Genomic DNA, 16968 nt, shown 5'->3' with positions numbered 1-16968 from the left:
AAGAATGAACAGCTCTTTCATTCAGAACTGACTTTTATTTTATTGTTATTATTATTTTAAGTTTATTTATTTACTTTGAGAGGGACAGAGACAGCACAAGCCGGGGAGAGAGGGAGAGAATCCCAAGCAGGCACCTCGAGGTCAGCACAGAGCCTGACTCAGAGCTTGAACTCACAAAACTGTGACATCTTGACCTGAGCAGAGATCGAGGGTCCCATGCTTAACCAACTAAGCCACCCAGATGCCCCTAGAGCTGCCTTTTAAAAACTCATTATTTCTTAAAATGCTTTCTAAACTTGGTTTAAAAACAGATGTTATGATAGTAACCTTTTGGATTAATGAAGCTGCTTAAATTTTATTTGTTTGTTTTTTGAAGGAGAGAGATCAGGAGTGAGAGCAGGTGAGAGAGAGAGAGAGAGAGAGAGAGAGAGAGAGAGAGAATTGCATACTCAGATGCCATACTCAGCAAGGAGCCCAATGCTGGGCTCAATCCCATGACCCTGGGATCATGACCTGAACTGAAATCAAGAGTCAGATGCTTAAGGGGCACCTGGGGCTCAGCTGGTTAAGCGTCCAACTCTCGATTTCGACTCAAGTCATGATCTCATGGTTCCTGAGATAGAGCCCATGTCAGGCTCTTTGCTAACAGCAAGGAGCCTGCTTGGGATTCTCTCTGTCCCTCCCCCACCACCCCCCGCCCCAGTCGGAATAAATAAATACACTTGATCTTAGCCAAAAGGCTAAGAAGCTATCTCTAAATAAACAATAAAATAAAATAAAATTCAGGAACATTAAAAAAAGAGAGATGCTTGCAAAAAAAAAAAAAAAAAAGTTGGTAGCTCAACCAACCAAGCCACCCAGGTACCCCTTACATTTGTTTTTAGAAAAGTAACACTATGATGTTTTGTTTCCAAATATCTTGGATTCCTTCCACTATTCCCTAGCCCTCAATTCCAGGACTCCAGAGAAGCAACAGATTCTAAGTATCAAGTGCTGGCCTAGAGCAGAGGCCGCCAACTTATGGCCATGGTCATCTGCCTACCGCCTGATCTTTATAAGGCCTGCCAGTGAAGAATGGATTTTACATTTTTAAAGGATTGAAAAAAAAAGAAAAGGAGAAGAATAGGATTTCATGACATGTGAAAATTATATAACATTAAATTTTTAGTGTCAATAAAAAACATTTTATTGAAAAATAGTCATGGCCATTTGTTTATGTATAGACGATGGCTGCTTCTGTGCTACAAGAGCAGGGTTAAGCCATTTTGATGGTAGGGAAGGAAGAAGTTTTCTTTGACCTTCTTAGGGTCCCTGATTAGGTCTGCAAATTAAACTGATGTTTGTTAGGATTAATAGATTAACAGGAGAAAATCATACAGGCTTTATCGAATCTTTACATGGAAGATTTCACAGGAGAATGAAGACCTGGCGTGACCAGAGTAGGAAGACTTTACAACTTTGAGACAAAAACCCAGTAAATTTGTGAAGAATTGAGGAGACAGAGATGCTTGGCTAGAGGTGGTAAAGGGGGAAGAAGTAACTAGGAAGGTAAGAGTTAGTTTAACAAGGTTTATGTATACAGGCTTCTTGGTCCTACATTCCCTGCTGCTGGTGATAAGAATGTCTTCTTTCCTCCTGGAAATAAATTTTATGACTCTTTCATGAAAGAAATACAAGTGGGGGGAGATCTGGGGACCTTCCTGCTTTTGCCATTTTTTAAATTATGTCTTCAGCTTAAGATATTTAATAGGCCAAGGCGCCGTATTTTAGAGCATTGTGTCCTGAACCCCATCAGGACAGAGACCGCCTGGCCCACAAAGCCCAAAACATTTACTGTCTGGGCCCTTTATAGCAAAAGTCCGCTGAACCTTGGCCTAGAGTAACAGCAGATGAGCATCTGCAAGGAAGTCCAATTCTGCAAATATTAAGTTCAGTTCTATTTCACTTGACACGTTCATGCTCCCTTCCCTTGTCCCCTAAATCGTCATCTGTTCGAAAGGAAGGACTGAAGAATGTGGACATGATTGGAACCATAGGTTATGTTTAAATTTTTTTTTTAATGTTTATTATTTTTGAGAGAGAGACAGAGACAGAGAGAGGGAGACACAGAATTAGAAGCAGGCTCCAGGCTCTGAGCTCTCAGCACAGAGCCCTTCGCAGGGCTCGAGCTCACAGCTGGCAAGATCATGACCTGAGCTGTAGTCAGCTGCCCAACCGACTGAGCCACCCAGGTGCCCCTGGAACCGTAGGTTATAAAATAAGAACATCTCATTAAAAAAAAATTTTTTTAATGTATGTTTAAGAGAGAGAGACACAGAGCACAAGCAGGGGAGGGGCAGAGAAAGAGGGAAACACAGAATCTAAAGTAGGCACCAGGCTCCAAACTGTCAGCACAGAGCCTGATGTGGTGCTTAAACCCACAGACACTGAGATCATGACCTGAGCCAAAGTCAGATGCTTAACCGACTGAGCTACCTAGGTGTCCCTAAAACATCTCATTTTTAAGGAAGTTGGTGTTGATGATTTTTTAAAATTGATTTGTTAATTTTGTAATTCAAAATAAGACCAGAGACTTTTTAAAAATGTCCTTAGTATCCAGAGGTCACATCTATGACTGAAATACTAACAGGAAAGAAGATAAGCCTTCTCGTCTATTTCTGTTCTTATTTTATATTTTATTTATAAGTATCAAACTATATATCACAGTGAGTGATGATTTTGTGAAATTTGAATATGCTGATGAGATAATGCATGTTAGTCACTTAGCCCTTATTGAAAGGAAAAATTCACTTAGTAATAAAAATTTGAGTAGAAGTACAGTTAACTTATTTGCTTATTATTTATTCACATGCAGTAATTCTAGTTTATTTCTGATAATGCTTCAGGATTATGCACAGGGCTGGTTCATACCATAATATGGTATGAAACCGAGTTTGTTTTTATTTATTGAAGTATAGTTGACAGATAATATTATAGTAGTTTTATGTGTATAACACAATGATCTGACATATATATCAAGAGATGCTCATCATGATTAATGTAGTTGCAGTCTATCATCATAAAACATTACTATAGCATTATTAACTATATTCTCTGTGCTGTACTTGACACACCTGACTTATCTCCTTTATAACTGCAAAGTTGTACCTCTGAATGCCTTTCATCTATTTCACCCATTTCACCATCCCCTTGGCAAACACCAGTTTGTTCTCTGTATTTATGAGTTTGTTTTTGTTTTGTTTTGTTTTAGGTTCCAAGTGTAAATGAAATCATATGATATTTGTCTTTCTCTGTCTGACTTATTTCAATTAGTATAATACCCTCTGGCTCCACCCACGTTGTCATAAATGATAAGACCTCATTCTTTTATATGGCTGAGTAATATTCCATTGTATATATGTACCACCTGGTCTTTATCCATTTTCTATTGATGGAGACTTAGGTAGCTTCCATATCTTAGCTATTGTAAATAATGCTGTAGTAAACATCGAGTGCATATATTTTTTCAAATTAGTGTTTCCATTTTCACCTGGGAAATATCCAGAAGTAGAATTGATGGATCATATGGTATTTCTATTTTTAATTTTTTGAATAACCTCCATACTGTTTTCATAATGGCTGTACCAATTTACATTCCCACCAACAGTGCATGAGGGTTCCATTTTCTCCACTTACTCACCAACACTTGTTATTTCTTCTCTTTTTGACACTAGCCATTCTGGTTGGTATGAGGTAATATCTTATTGTGGTTTTAATTTACATTTCCCTGATGATTAGTGATGTTGAGCATCTTTTCAATGTGTCTGTTTGCCATCCGTATTTCTTTTCTGGAAAAATGTCTGTTCAGATCCTCTACATTTTTTTTAATCAGATTGGTTTTTTGGGGGACGTTGAGTTGTATGAGTTCCTAATATATTTTGGATATTAACCCTTTATTAGATGTGTCATTTGCAAATATTTTTTCCTGTTTAGTAGGTAGTCTTTTCATTTTGTGGATGGTTTTCTTCACTTGCAAAACTTTTTAGTTTGATGTAGTCCCAGCAGTTTATTTTTGCTTTTGTTGCCTTTGCATGAGAAGACAGATCCAAAAAAACAATGGTAAGACCAACGTTCAAGAATGTTTACTGCCTATGTTTTCTTTTAGGAGTTCCATGGTTTCAGGTCTTGTATCTTTATATAAGGTCTAAGTTTATACCTTTAGGTATAAAGGTCTTTAGGTCTTTAATCCATTTGGCTTTATTTTTGTATGTTGTGTTTATTTTTGTATTTTGTATGTGTGTATGTGTATTTTGTATGTGTATGCTTGGATTCCTTTCTCTTTACTTTTTGTGGATCTATTATAGGTTTTTGTTTTGTGGTTACCATGAGGTTTATATGTAATGTCCTATTATATAGCAGTCTATTTTAAGTTGATGGTCATGTAAGTTCAAACACATTCTAAAAGCACTATAATTTTACATATACATATCATATTTTATATCTTTTCATTTTGTGTATCCCTTGACTAATTATTGTAGATAGAGTTGGTTTTACTGCTTTTGTTTTTTAACCCTCATATTAGCTTTATAAGTGGTTAATCTACTGCCTTTACTATATGTTTGCTTTTACCAGTGGTTTTTTCTTTCATAATTTTCTTACTTCCTTTCCTTTTCTGCTTAAAGAAGTCCCTTTAGCATTCTTTATAAGGCCGGTTTAGTGGTATTAAACTTCTTTAACTTTTATTTGTCTGGGACACACTTTGTCTCTCCTTCAATTCTGAATGAAAAATTTGCTGGGTAGGGTATTTTTGGTTGTGGGTTTGTAGCACTTTGAATATATCATGACACTCCCTCTGGCCTGCAAAATTTCTGCTGAAAATCAGCAGATAGCCTTATGGATGCTTCTTTGTATGTAACTATTTACATTTTCTTGCTGCTTTTAAGATTCTCTCATTATAATTTTTGATATTTTAATTATTAGGTGTCTTGGTGTGGGTCTTTTTGGGTTCATGATTGTGTAGGGCTCTCTCTGCTTCCTAAAATGAGAATGGTAATACACTTGATGTTGTACCAGAGGTCCCTTAACCTATCCTCATTTTTTAAAAAATTCTTTTCTCTAAGGGCACCTGGGTGGCTCAGTTGGTTAAGCTTCCAACTTCGGCTCAGGTCATGATCTTGTGATTTGTGAATTTGAGCCCCTCGGAGGGCTTGGTGCTGACAGCTCAGAGCCTGGAGCCTGCTTCGGATTCTGTGTCTCTCTGTCCCTCCCCCACTTGTGCTCTGTCTCTCAAAAATAAATTAAAATGTTAAAACATAATAAAAATTCTTTTCTCTTTGTGCTGTTCAGCTTGGATGATTTCCATTACACAGACTTTTATTTATTTATTTTTTCTTTGCTTTTTTATTTAATTTAATTAATTAATTTATTTATTTATTTATTTTCCAATATCTGAAGTTGATTGTCAAATTGGTTTCCATACAACACCCAGTGCTCATCCCAAAAGGTGCCCTCCTTAATACCCATCACCCACCCTCCCCTCCCTCCTACCCCCCATCAACCCTCAGTTTGTTCTCAGTTTTTAAGAGTCTCTTATGCTTTGGCTCTCTCCCACTCTAACCTCTTTTTTTTTTTTTTTCCTTTCCCTCCCCCATGGGTTTCTGTTAAGTTTCTCAGGATCCATATAAGAGTGAAAACATATGGTATCTGTCTTTCTCTGTATGGCTTATTTCACTTAGCATCACACTCTCCAGTTCCATCCACATTGCTACAAAGGGCCATATTTCATTCTTTCTCATTGCCACGTAGTACTCCATTGTGTATATAAACCACAATTTCTTTATCCATTCATCAGTTGATGGACATTTAGGCTCTTTCCATAATTTGGCTATTGTTGAGAGTGCTGCTATAAACATTGGGGTACAAGTGCCCCTATGCATCAGTACTCCTGTATCCCTTGGGTAAATTCCTAGCAGTGCTATTGCTGGGTCATAGGGTAGGTCTATTTTTAATTTTCTGAGGAACCTCCACACTGCTTTCCAGAGCGGCTGCACCAATTTGCATTCCCACCAACAGTGCAAGAGGGTTCCCGTTTCTCCACATCCTCTCCAGCATCTATAGTCTCCTGATTTGTTCATTTTGGCCACTCTGACTGGCGTGAGGTGATATCTGAGTGTGGTTTTGATTTGTATTTCCCTGATAAGGAGCGACGTTGAGCATCTTTTCATGTGCCTGTTGGCCATCCGGATGTCTTCTTTAGAGAAGTGTCTATTCATGTTTTCTGCCCATTTCTTCACTGGGTTATTTGTTTTTCGGGTGTGGAGTTTGGTGAGCTCTTTATAGATTTTGGATACTAGCCCTTTGTCTGATATGTCATTTGCAAATATCTTTTCCCATTCCGTTGGTTGCCTTTTAATTTTGTTGGTTGTTTCCTTTGCTGTGCAGAAGCTTTTTATCTTCATAAGGTCCCAGTAATTCATTTTTGCTTTTAATTCCCTTGCCTTTGGGGATGTGTCGAGTAAGAGATTGCTATGGCTGAGGTCAGAGAGGTCTTATCCTGCTTTCTCCTCTAGGGTTTTGATGGTTTCCTGTCTCACATTCAGGTCCTTTATCCATTTTCAGTTTATTTTTGTGAATGGTGTGAGAAAGTGGTCTAGTTTCAACCGTCTGCATGTTGCTGTCCAGTTCTCCCAGCACCATTTGTTAAAGAGACTGTCTTTTTTCCATTGGATGTTCTTTCCTGCTTTGTCAAAGATGAGTTGGCCATACGTTTGTGGGTCTAGTTCTGGGTTTCTATTCTATTCCATTGGTCTACATTACATAGACTTTTAGATCACTGATCTGTTCTTCTGCATCCTTCTAATCTGCTGTGGATTCTAGTATATTTTTCATTTCAGTTATTGTATTCTTCAGCTCTGATTGGTTCTTTTTTATATTTTCTATCTCCTTCTTGAATATCTCACTGAATTCATCTATTCTTCTCCCAAGTTTAGTGAACATTTTTATGACCATTACTTTGAACTTGTTTCATTTAGGTTTTTGTCGTTGTTGTTGTTTGTGGGGTTTTTTTTGTTTTGTTTTGTTTTCCATGGTCTTTTTTTTTGGTCTTCTTTTTTTTCGGTCTTCTTTTTTTTTCATTTGGAACATATTCTTCTGTCTCTTTTTTTTGTCTGACTTGTACTGTTGATACCTATGTACTAGGTAGGTTGGCTATGTTTCTTGGTCTCGAAGGTGGTGGCCTTACATAGGAGTCTGGTGGGGCCCAGAAGCCCAATCCTCCCAGTCACCAGAATAAAGCATTCCAGGAGTGTTTCCTATATGGGCTGCATGAGCCCTCCTGTTGTGGTTGGGCTGATTGCTGCAGGCACACTGGTGGGCAGGGCTGACCCTGGCCTGGACAGCTTAGAGGCCCAGTTATGGCTGCTGTAGGCATGAGGGTAGGTGGGGTTAGCCCATGGTATGGTCCGACCATGAGGTCAGGCCATTACTGTTGCTCTTCCTCTCTGGGGCAGGTGTCACCTTTGAGGGGTACTGGTCCTGGCCAAGGCCGCCTGTTGGGTGTGGCAGGATGGGAGCCTCTTTGGAGGGACACCTACAGTGGGCATGTTGGGCAGGATGGGTCCACAGGGGAATGCCAGGGCAGAGCCAGTGGTGCTAACAAGGTGATGGAGAGTGTCAGAATTGGTGCCTACCAGTGTCTGGCCAGGAAGGCTGAAGGAGGGCAAGAAAAGCGGTGCCTACCAGCACCACTGTTTTTTTAATTGTCTTCAGGTGTTTTTTCAGAGCAAGGTGTTCTGTATGAAGTTGTAGCCTTGGTGTGTCTGTAGGAAGAGGTGGCTCAGGATCTTCCTCCTCTGCCATCTTCTGAAGCAAGTTTATCTTCTCTCCCACTGTATACCTAGTTCTTACACACCTAACACATTGCCTGGCACATACTTCTTTTTTTTTTTTTTTAATTTTTTTTTTCAACGTTTATTTATTTTTGAGACAGAGAGAGACAGAGCATGAACGGGGGAGGGGCAGAGAGAGAGGGAGACACAGAATGGGAAACAGGCTCCAGGCTCTGAGCCATCAGCCCAGAGCCTGACGTGGGGCTCGAACTCATGGACCACGAGATTGTGACCTGGCTGAAGTCGGACGCCCAACCGACTGCGCCACCCAGGCGCCCCTGCCTGGCACATACTTCTAATGGAAATACATGTTTAATGAATAAGTATGGTTTGTTCATTGTTCTACAGATACCAGAGTTTTAAATTCCATTTGGTTTTAAATATGTATAAAGCATATACTACTGGCTCAGCAGCCATGTGACCCTGTGGCCGGTCAGGGTGCTATGGGATGCACTGGGACTGGCATCGGGGGTCACGGAGGTGGCATGGAATGGGGCCTCTTTGCCCTTTGCCATCGTGACTCTTGTGAACGCTCCATATAAGCATGGCCTCTACTGCAGAGAAGACTCCATACGGTATGCCTACTGTCCAGACACCATCACCCACGAGTTCATGGCCAGAGGTCACCATCACAGCCACCATCATCCTTGTCTCAACCAAGGAGGCCTGCCTGGTGCACACAGACTGCCTCTATTCCCACTCCAACTTCAACAACAGACTGGCTGACTTCTATAAGGTGTTGAGAAAATTCCTGTTTAGGGCTGCAATGAGTCAGTCACTGGCAGACCTGGCCAAGGTCATGATAGGCCATCTGTGGCCCAACTTCCTGGCTAAGTGTGACCCTGACTTGAGCCACTTCAACTGCTCTGTCTACCTGCATGTGGAGAAGATGTGTAGGGAAAGCCTAGTAACATCACCGAGTCCAGAATGTCTTTCTACTCCGGACACTCCTCCTTTGGGATGTTTGTGGTGCTCTATGCACAGGCAGGCATGGCTCTGCCCTAAGTGAGCACAGCTTCTGGGGCCCACAGTGCAGTTCTTCCTCATGGCCTTTGCACCCTATGTTGACTACAGCCATGTGTCTGACCATAAGCACCAATCGAGTTATGTCCTTGTTGGCCTCCTGCAGGGGATGCTGGTGGCTGGCCTCACCGTTAGCTACATTTCTAACTTCTTCAAGGCCTGGCCTCCATAGCACTACCTGGAGGAGGAGGAGCTGGGACTGAAGCCCAGACTGTCACTGACCCTGACCCTGACCCTGACCCTGACCCTGAGTGAGGCTGACCACAACCACCCGGGTACCCTGTCTCCTCCTCCTGAGTCAGGTGCCTGTCTCTGTGTCCAACTAGGGCTCAGTGTGTTCATGGTCCTGGCTGGTGATGAGGGCTCTGGATAGGCTCTGGGTGCCCCATGCTGGCTGCCAGCGGGGTTTCCACTAACCCCACCTCTTGTGGATGGGACCAGGGGCCTGGGGATGCACAGGGCAGCCCCAGCATTTGGAAGGGGGACCTTGTCCTCTTATTTCCCTTAGAACCCTCCTATATTGAATTAGAGGGAAGCAAGAGATCCAGATAGATGCTTTTTTTGTAAAGTGAAATGTATGTGTATATGTGGACTTCCAATAAAATAGAGTGTTTGCTTGACAAATGGTGTCAGTCTCTATTCTCACTCTTTTTTTAACGTTTATTTATTTATTTAGAGAAAGAGAGAGTGCAAGTGGGGGAGGGGCAGAGAGAGAGGGAGAGAGAGAATCTCAAGCAGGCTCCACACTCATCCCAGAGAGGGACATGGGGCTTGAGCTCACTACTGTGAGATAATGACCTGAGCTAAATTAAGAGTCCATTGCTTAACCAACTGAGTCACCCAGGCACCCCTGTCAGCCTCTATTCTTTATGGCCATTCTGAGCACTGAGCCATTCTGAGATGCTCCTTGTTGGGGGCTCAGCTGAGTTAGGCATCAGAGTACCTGGTTGCAGTACTGTGGTTTAGAGGTATGGGGAGGGCAGTGTACTCTTTTCCTTGGTCCTCACCCTATGTATCTCTTCATCTTGCTGTTGATTCGTAGTTATCACATCCTTTCATAAGCTGGTAAACATAAAAAAAAACCAAAACAATCCAAAAAACCCTATACTAAATTGTTTTGGATTCAGTGAGGGTTAGTTATACTGTTTTTTTTCCTATACCAGTTATTATAGTAATCTTTTGAAATATAATTTATTGTCAAATTGGCTAACATACAGTGTGTAAAGTGTGCTCTTGGTTTATGCGGTTGATTTCCGCGGTTTGTTGCTTACATACAATACCCAGTGCTCATCCCAACAAATGCCCTCCTCAATGCCCATCACCCATTTTCCCCTCTCCCCCACCTCCCTATCAACCTTCAGATTGTTCTCTGTGTTTAAGAGTCTCTTATGGTTTGCCTCCCTCCCTTTCTGTTTGTAACTATTTTCCCCCCTTCCCTTCCCCCATGGTCTTCTGTCAAGTTTCTCAAGATCCACATATGAATGAAAACATATGATATTTGTCTTTCTCTGACTGTCTTATTTCAGTCAGTCTAATACCTTCCAGTTCCATCCACATTGCAGCAAATGGCATGATTTTATTCTTCCTCACTGCCAAGTGGTATTCCATTGTATATACAAACTACATCTTCTTTATCCATTCATCAGTTGATCCATAATTTGGCTATTGTTGAAAGCAATGCTATAAACATTGGGGAACATGTACTCCTATGCATCAGCACTCCTGTGTCCTTTGGATAAATTCCTAGTAGTGCTATTGATGGGTCATAGAGTAGCTCTATTTTTAATTTTTTGAGGAACCTCCATACTGTTTTCCAGAGCGGCTGCACCAGTTTGCATTCCCACCAGCAGTGCAAGAGGGTTCCTGTTTCTCCACATCCTCGCCAGCATCTGTTGTTACTTTTAGCCACTCTGACTGGTGTGAGGTGATATCTCAGTATGGTTTTGATTTGTATTTCCCTGATGATGAGTGATGTTGAGCATCTTTTCATGTGTCTTTTGGGTATCTGGATGTTTTCTTTGGAAAAGTGTCTTTTCATGTTTTCTTCCCATTTCTTCACTGGATTATTTGTTTTTTGGGTATTGAGTTAGGTAAGTTCTTTATAGATTTTGTATACTAACCCTTTATCCAATATGTCATTCTCAAATATCTTGTCCCATTCTGTCAGTTGCCTGTTAGTTTTGTTGATTGTTTCCTTTGCAGTGCAGAGGCTTTTTATCTTGATGAGGTCCCAATAGTTCATTTTTGCTTTTAATTCCCTTGCCTTCGGAGATGTGTTGAGCAAGAACTTGCTGTGACTAAGGTCAAAGAGGTTGTTGCTTGCTTTCTTCTCTAGGGTTTTGATGGTTTCCTGTCTCACATTTAGGTCTCTCATCCATTTTGAGTTTATTTTTTACACCAGTTATTATAGTAATAATAACTGCTATTTTCACAGAAACTTACTCAACTGAGAAATTGCCATGAAAAATCTCACTAATAATATTAAAATTAATATATAATTAATAAAATTAATGATATATTCTTTTGCTCTTTTGCACATATTATAATAACACTGGTTTTTTAAAAATATTTTTTTCTGATTGAAAAAGTAATACTTATTCATAAGAAATTCTAAAGAGTATAGAAATATATAAGAAAAATCTATTATAATTTCATCCCTGAAAATAGCCCCTATTGTCAGCCTGAGCTATCTTTCTTCAGATTTTTATACCAAGATGTATAAGAATTATTATCTTACTAAAATATGATCCTATTATACATACTGTTTTGAAACTCCTTTTGGTTCTCTTAATACCTAAAGATATCTTTTTTTGTTAAAAATTTTTTAATGTTTTTATTTATTTTTGAAGGAGAGAGAGAGACAGAGCATGAGCGGGGGAGGAACAGAGAGAGAGGGAGACACAGAATCCAAAGCAGGCTCCAGGCTCTGAGCTGTCAGCACAGAGCCCGATGCAGGGCTTGAACCCACAAACTGTGAGATCATGACCTGAGCCGAAGTTGGATGCTTAACCGACTGAAGCCACCCAGGCACCCCTAAAGATATCTTTATGTATCAATACCTAAAGATCCACTTTATTATTTTTAGTGACCAAATAGTTTCCGTTATGTCAGTCACCATTTTTTGTCTACAACTTCCCTGTTGACAAACATTTGTGTTACAATCATTATTTTTAAAGTGCTTCAAATGTCATCTGAATGGCATGTCATCTTATTGACAAGCAGCTACTTGAAAAATGCTGACAGTGCAATAAGACACAAAAAGAGGGAAAAAAAATTAAAGCAAGTGAGTAAATTTTTGTTTAAGCAGTGATAGATCTTGGGGCATCCTGGGAATTTCTGGCCAGGGCTGATGCAGTCACAGTGCAATTATATGTCAGTGATGCAAGTGTGTAAAATTGCAAACAAATGTCTTTGTCTTAAAGAACTCATGGCATCACCACTTGAGAGACTGTTCACATTAGGGCTCTGTAGCGTCTTCAGGTTCAGAGAGGTCCCAGGAGGCTTTGTTGAGATCTAAGAAACCACCCCCCTGGGCTTCTGTTTCCCTTTCGCTGTCTTTATTTGACCAGTCAGTGGTAGCAGCCCTGAAGCCTTTAACCTCTCAAACCTGAAGAAAGAGTTGTATTGCAAATGGCTAAATGGATCAAGATTTTAATAAGGATGAGCTTCCAGAGCAGGACCAGTGTTAAGATTTATGTGATCTGCAATACGTCTTGAAGCTCTACCAGTTTGATTAAAAAGGGAGCTAGAGGACTTTGGGGAATGCCATCTCTGATAGCTCCCTGTGCTCAACTAAGAAAGACCAGACAAATGTGACTTGGCAAGGCCCCCAGTGCAAAATAAGAACTTAACTCCATGGTTGGGCCACTCCCAGCCAGGATTCTGCCAATTTGCCCCTTTCCAAACGAGCATAAAAAGCAGGAAGTACACGGGTGCTTGGGAACTTTATGAATGCCATTAGCTTTGTTGAGTTTGGATTCCTTTATAGGAAATGTTCTAATATGTGCGAGTGTTGCATCACTTAGAGCTACACATTAGTGGGACCAATGCTGCAGATGGAATGTTAGAATAATTTTCTTTAATAAATCACTGTGTCACTAGATATGAATAAAACGTAAGTCTGTGTTACATCCCAGATGACCTACGGTGTGAGCAGGCAAAATGACAAGGCTACAAAGAAATGAGTAATAAGAATTTTTTTTTAAGTTTATTCATTTATTTTGAGAGAGAGAAAGAGCACAAGCACAAGCAGGGTAGAGACAGAGAGAGGGAGAGGAAGAATCTCAGGCAGGCTCTGTGCTGCCAGTGTGGAGTCCAACATGGGGCTCATCACGGGGCTTGAACCTGTGAACCATGAGATCATGACCTGAACTGAAATTGAGAGTCAGATGCTTAACTGACTGAGCCCCCCAGTAGTAAGAATGTTAGTGGCCAACTTTTACACAGCCCTCTGTGCCAGGCTCTATTCGAGGCATTTTACATACATTTCTTCATTTCAATCTCACCAGGATCTTATGACTTGAGGTAGCATTATTATTCTCCTTTTATAATTGAAGGAGCTGAAGCATGGAGAAGTTGATAAACTGGCCAGTGAATACCTAATAAGTGGTAGAGTTGTGATTCAAACCCAGGCAGTCAGTCTACCCCTGGAGTCTGCACTGTTAGCAACTAGTATGTCTGAGAAATTTAAAACTTCAGAGTCAAGGTCAGGTCAACCAAGGGGCCGTGAACATCCCCAGAGCCCTGATAAAGGTCTTGTAATACCTCTCCCATTAAAAGGAGCCAGGCTGATTCAGGTCTGGGGCAGGAAGTGAACAAGAGAGACTTGAAGCATCCTGTCACATAGTTGAGGAAGTTACCAAAGACTACTAGGCTTGCTCCAAAAGAACCCAAGAACCAATCTAGAGAGGTTCACACCATTGACCAAAGGTGTGACTACTTGAGCATTAGGGGGGATAATAGTGGTAATAGGTGGAAACATCAAATATGTTGAAGTCTATGAGTTGATAATGATGCTCAAAAAACTGGTCACATTTAGAAGATGATGGGGAAACAACTCATTATTGGTTTGAAAACTGGTAAAGAAATTATATTATTTTTTCTGAACTTTTGATGTGACTGGTAACCGAATAAGGCATGAAGTGAAGCTCCTCTTTTTCTTTTAACTTTTTTTTAATGTTTATTTATTTCTAAGACAGAGAGACAGAGCATGAATGGGGGAGGGGCAGAGAGAGAGGGAGACACAGAATCAGAAACAGGCTCCAGGTTCTGAGCTGTCAGCACAGAGCTGGAAGCGGGGCTCTAACCCACAAACCGTGAGATCGTAACCTGAGCCAAAGCTGGACACTCAACCCACTGAGCCACCCAGGCGCCCCCTAAAATGTTGTTTTTAAATGAAATAACTAATTTTGGGGTTGCACAAGGTACACACCATTTCTGATCAAAGAATACATGAGTGATTTAGCCCAAAATAGTTTAGGTGTGAAGACGAAATGAACCTCACACCCATGACTTTAATGTATGACTTTCCTGTGCTATGCAATGGTATAAAGAGATACATTTGAATAGCTATTGTTAAAATAAGATGTGAGAACCTTGAGCTAGAAATAGGAAGATAAAAACCAGATGGTACTGTGTCAAAAAAATATCATCAGCAATAATTTATAATAGCTTGGTAGCTCTTGTTTGAATAGATTCATTTACCATTTACATGCTAGAATTTTAAGTTCAAGTTGATGAATTACCGCTAAATCTTCACCACGATGTCACAAACATTTTTTAGGCATCTACTCTGTGCTAGGTGCTGGAAATCCAGAAATGTTTCTACCTCTAACAGGAGAAAAAAGAAAATGGGACACCACTAACCCTAATCATAAATGGGGCACCCGGGTGGCTCAGTCAGTTAAGCGTCCAACCTCAGCTCAGGTCACCATCTCACGGTTCGTGGGTTCAAGCCCTGCATCAGACTCTGTGCTGTCAGCAAACGAGATACTGTAGCTCAGTGCTGGGGTTAGTTCCATCTGGGGGTGAGAGTTGGACAGATAGCTTGTGAGGTTGTGTTAGGCAGAGAAGGGGACTGAGTGAAGGGCTCTCTCATGGAGGGCAATGATGCGAGACGGAAGCAATGAGCAAGAGTAGGGAGTGCCGCAAGCCCTCCACCTGTCATCTTTGGCCGGGCAGACCCCACCTGCTTCCCTGGGAATTTTATTTTTCATGTTTTAACCCACGTGGTAGTGACTCAGAAATTCTTATCTTCACCCTCGACCCCTACCCTGAGCTCCAGTGCTGTATGTCCTAATGCCTACACTTCATTACGGATTTCACTGCAAATTCACCATGTCCCAAAACTCTACTCATTATTTTTCCCTGAAACCTACTTTTTTCTCCTATTGTGACTATCTATGCAGGCATCCAAGAGACAGACCTTGGAGACCCACACCTCCACATCTGACAGCCCACCTTCTAGAGGTCTCAGCAGTCACCACCTCCTCCTTTTCCCTTGCCTTACCATCTCTCAGATACCAGTAGCTGTCTTCCACCTCCGGGGTCTTCTTGTTCCAACCTATTTTCTAGTCTGCTGTCAGAGTATCAGTGTTCCTAAGTTTCCCTCATAATAAATATATGGGATGCCCATTAAAATACAGACTACCAGGCTTCCCCTGGACATTCTGATTCTATGAGTCTAGGTTGGGGCCCAGGAACCTGTTTTTCCAACAAGGACTCTGAACTGGTGTTATCCTCAGGGAAATTTGAGAAATACTGTTTGAATACATATCCCTGCTACATATCCTTGTAAAACCTGACAGAGCAGTGTTTTAAAATGCTTATTTAAAGGTGATTTCCAGCAAGAAATAGTTTACATTGCAAACCAGGACATGCAAATATTTATATATGCAGTAACAGACAAAATGTCCACAGCCAAGTTTTCTCACATGTTCTATTTCACTTTAAAGTAATGATAGTCAGGGACTCACTAAGTTGATTTCAGACCAACAGTTTAAAAACACTGTCCTGTAGTTTTTTTTTTTTTTAATGTCTATTTATTTTGAGAGAGAGAGAGAGAGAGAGAACACACGCATGGGGAGAGGCAGAGAGAGAGGAGGGAGAAGAGAGAGAATCCTAAGCAGGTTCTGCGCTATCAGCACAGAGTCAGCTTGGGGCTTGATCTCATGACCTGAGCGGATCTTAAGAGTCAACGCTTAACCAACCGAGCCACCCAGGTGCCCCTATCCTTGTTTGGTCGCATTCTAGTTCATATTCATGTTTTGCAAATACTTCCATATTATATTTCTCAGTGGCCTTGACTTACTCTGTGCATGAAGTGCCCTCTGTCTAGGCCTTCCCTCGGCCCCTTGTCTGCTTGGCGAACTTTTTTCTATCTTTAAGACATGGTAAGATACCATGTCCCTTGTGTAATTTCCCTTAAGTACCACAGCCACCATGCAGGGCTTTGGTCCAGACTCCCCCTTTGCAATTTGCCCATGCCCAAGTTAGCATCTAGCATCCACTTCCCTCCTCCGCAGTTATCTGTTTACAGTGCTTGTCACTGTAATGTCACCACACTCCTTGACTGTAGGGAGCCTTTTCTTAGCAGTTTCTGTATTGCAGGGCCTAGAAACATGACTGTCACAGAATGGAAGCATGAGAAACCATAACCCAGTGGCCTGCATGAAGGAATGAGCAGGGGTGTGGTTGATCCTAGGAGCGCTAGTGTGGAGCTCAGACAGGAGCCTGTGGTCAGGTTAAGAAAAGGGCCTAAATGTAATGCCTCCCTGTCTTTCTGCCCCTCCTCTACTCTCTCTTGCATGCTCTCTCTCTCTCTCTCTCTCTCAAAATAAATAAATAAACTTAAAAAAATGTTTAAAAAAAGAAAAAAAGAAAATTCAGAGGATGCCTTGTGTGGAGTAGAGGGTCATTCTGAGACCATTGTTCTTTCATTGGTATTTAAAATCTGATGCTTTTCTTTTTCTTTTTTTCTTTTTCTTTTTCTTTTTCTTTTTCTTTTTCTTTTTCTTTTCTTTCCTTTTCTTTTCTTTCCTTTTCTTTTCTTTTCTTTTCTTTTCTTTTCTTTTCTTTTCGA

At 41.0% G+C, this 16968-nt stretch overlaps 1 pseudogene; it reads left to right on the top strand.

Annotated features, from left to right (window-relative positions):
- Window positions 1–7445: 7445 nt before the first annotated feature.
- LOC102949843 lies at window positions 7446–9185 on the top strand (annotated as a pseudogene).
- Window positions 9186–16968: the final 7783 nt, after the last annotated feature.

Source organism: Panthera tigris, chromosome A3, assembly GCF_018350195.1.
Source record: "Panthera tigris isolate Pti1 chromosome A3, P.tigris_Pti1_mat1.1, whole genome shotgun sequence".
NCBI lineage: Eukaryota > Metazoa > Chordata > Mammalia > Carnivora > Felidae > Panthera > Panthera tigris.
This window is presented reverse-complemented; position numbering and strand designations above follow the sequence as displayed.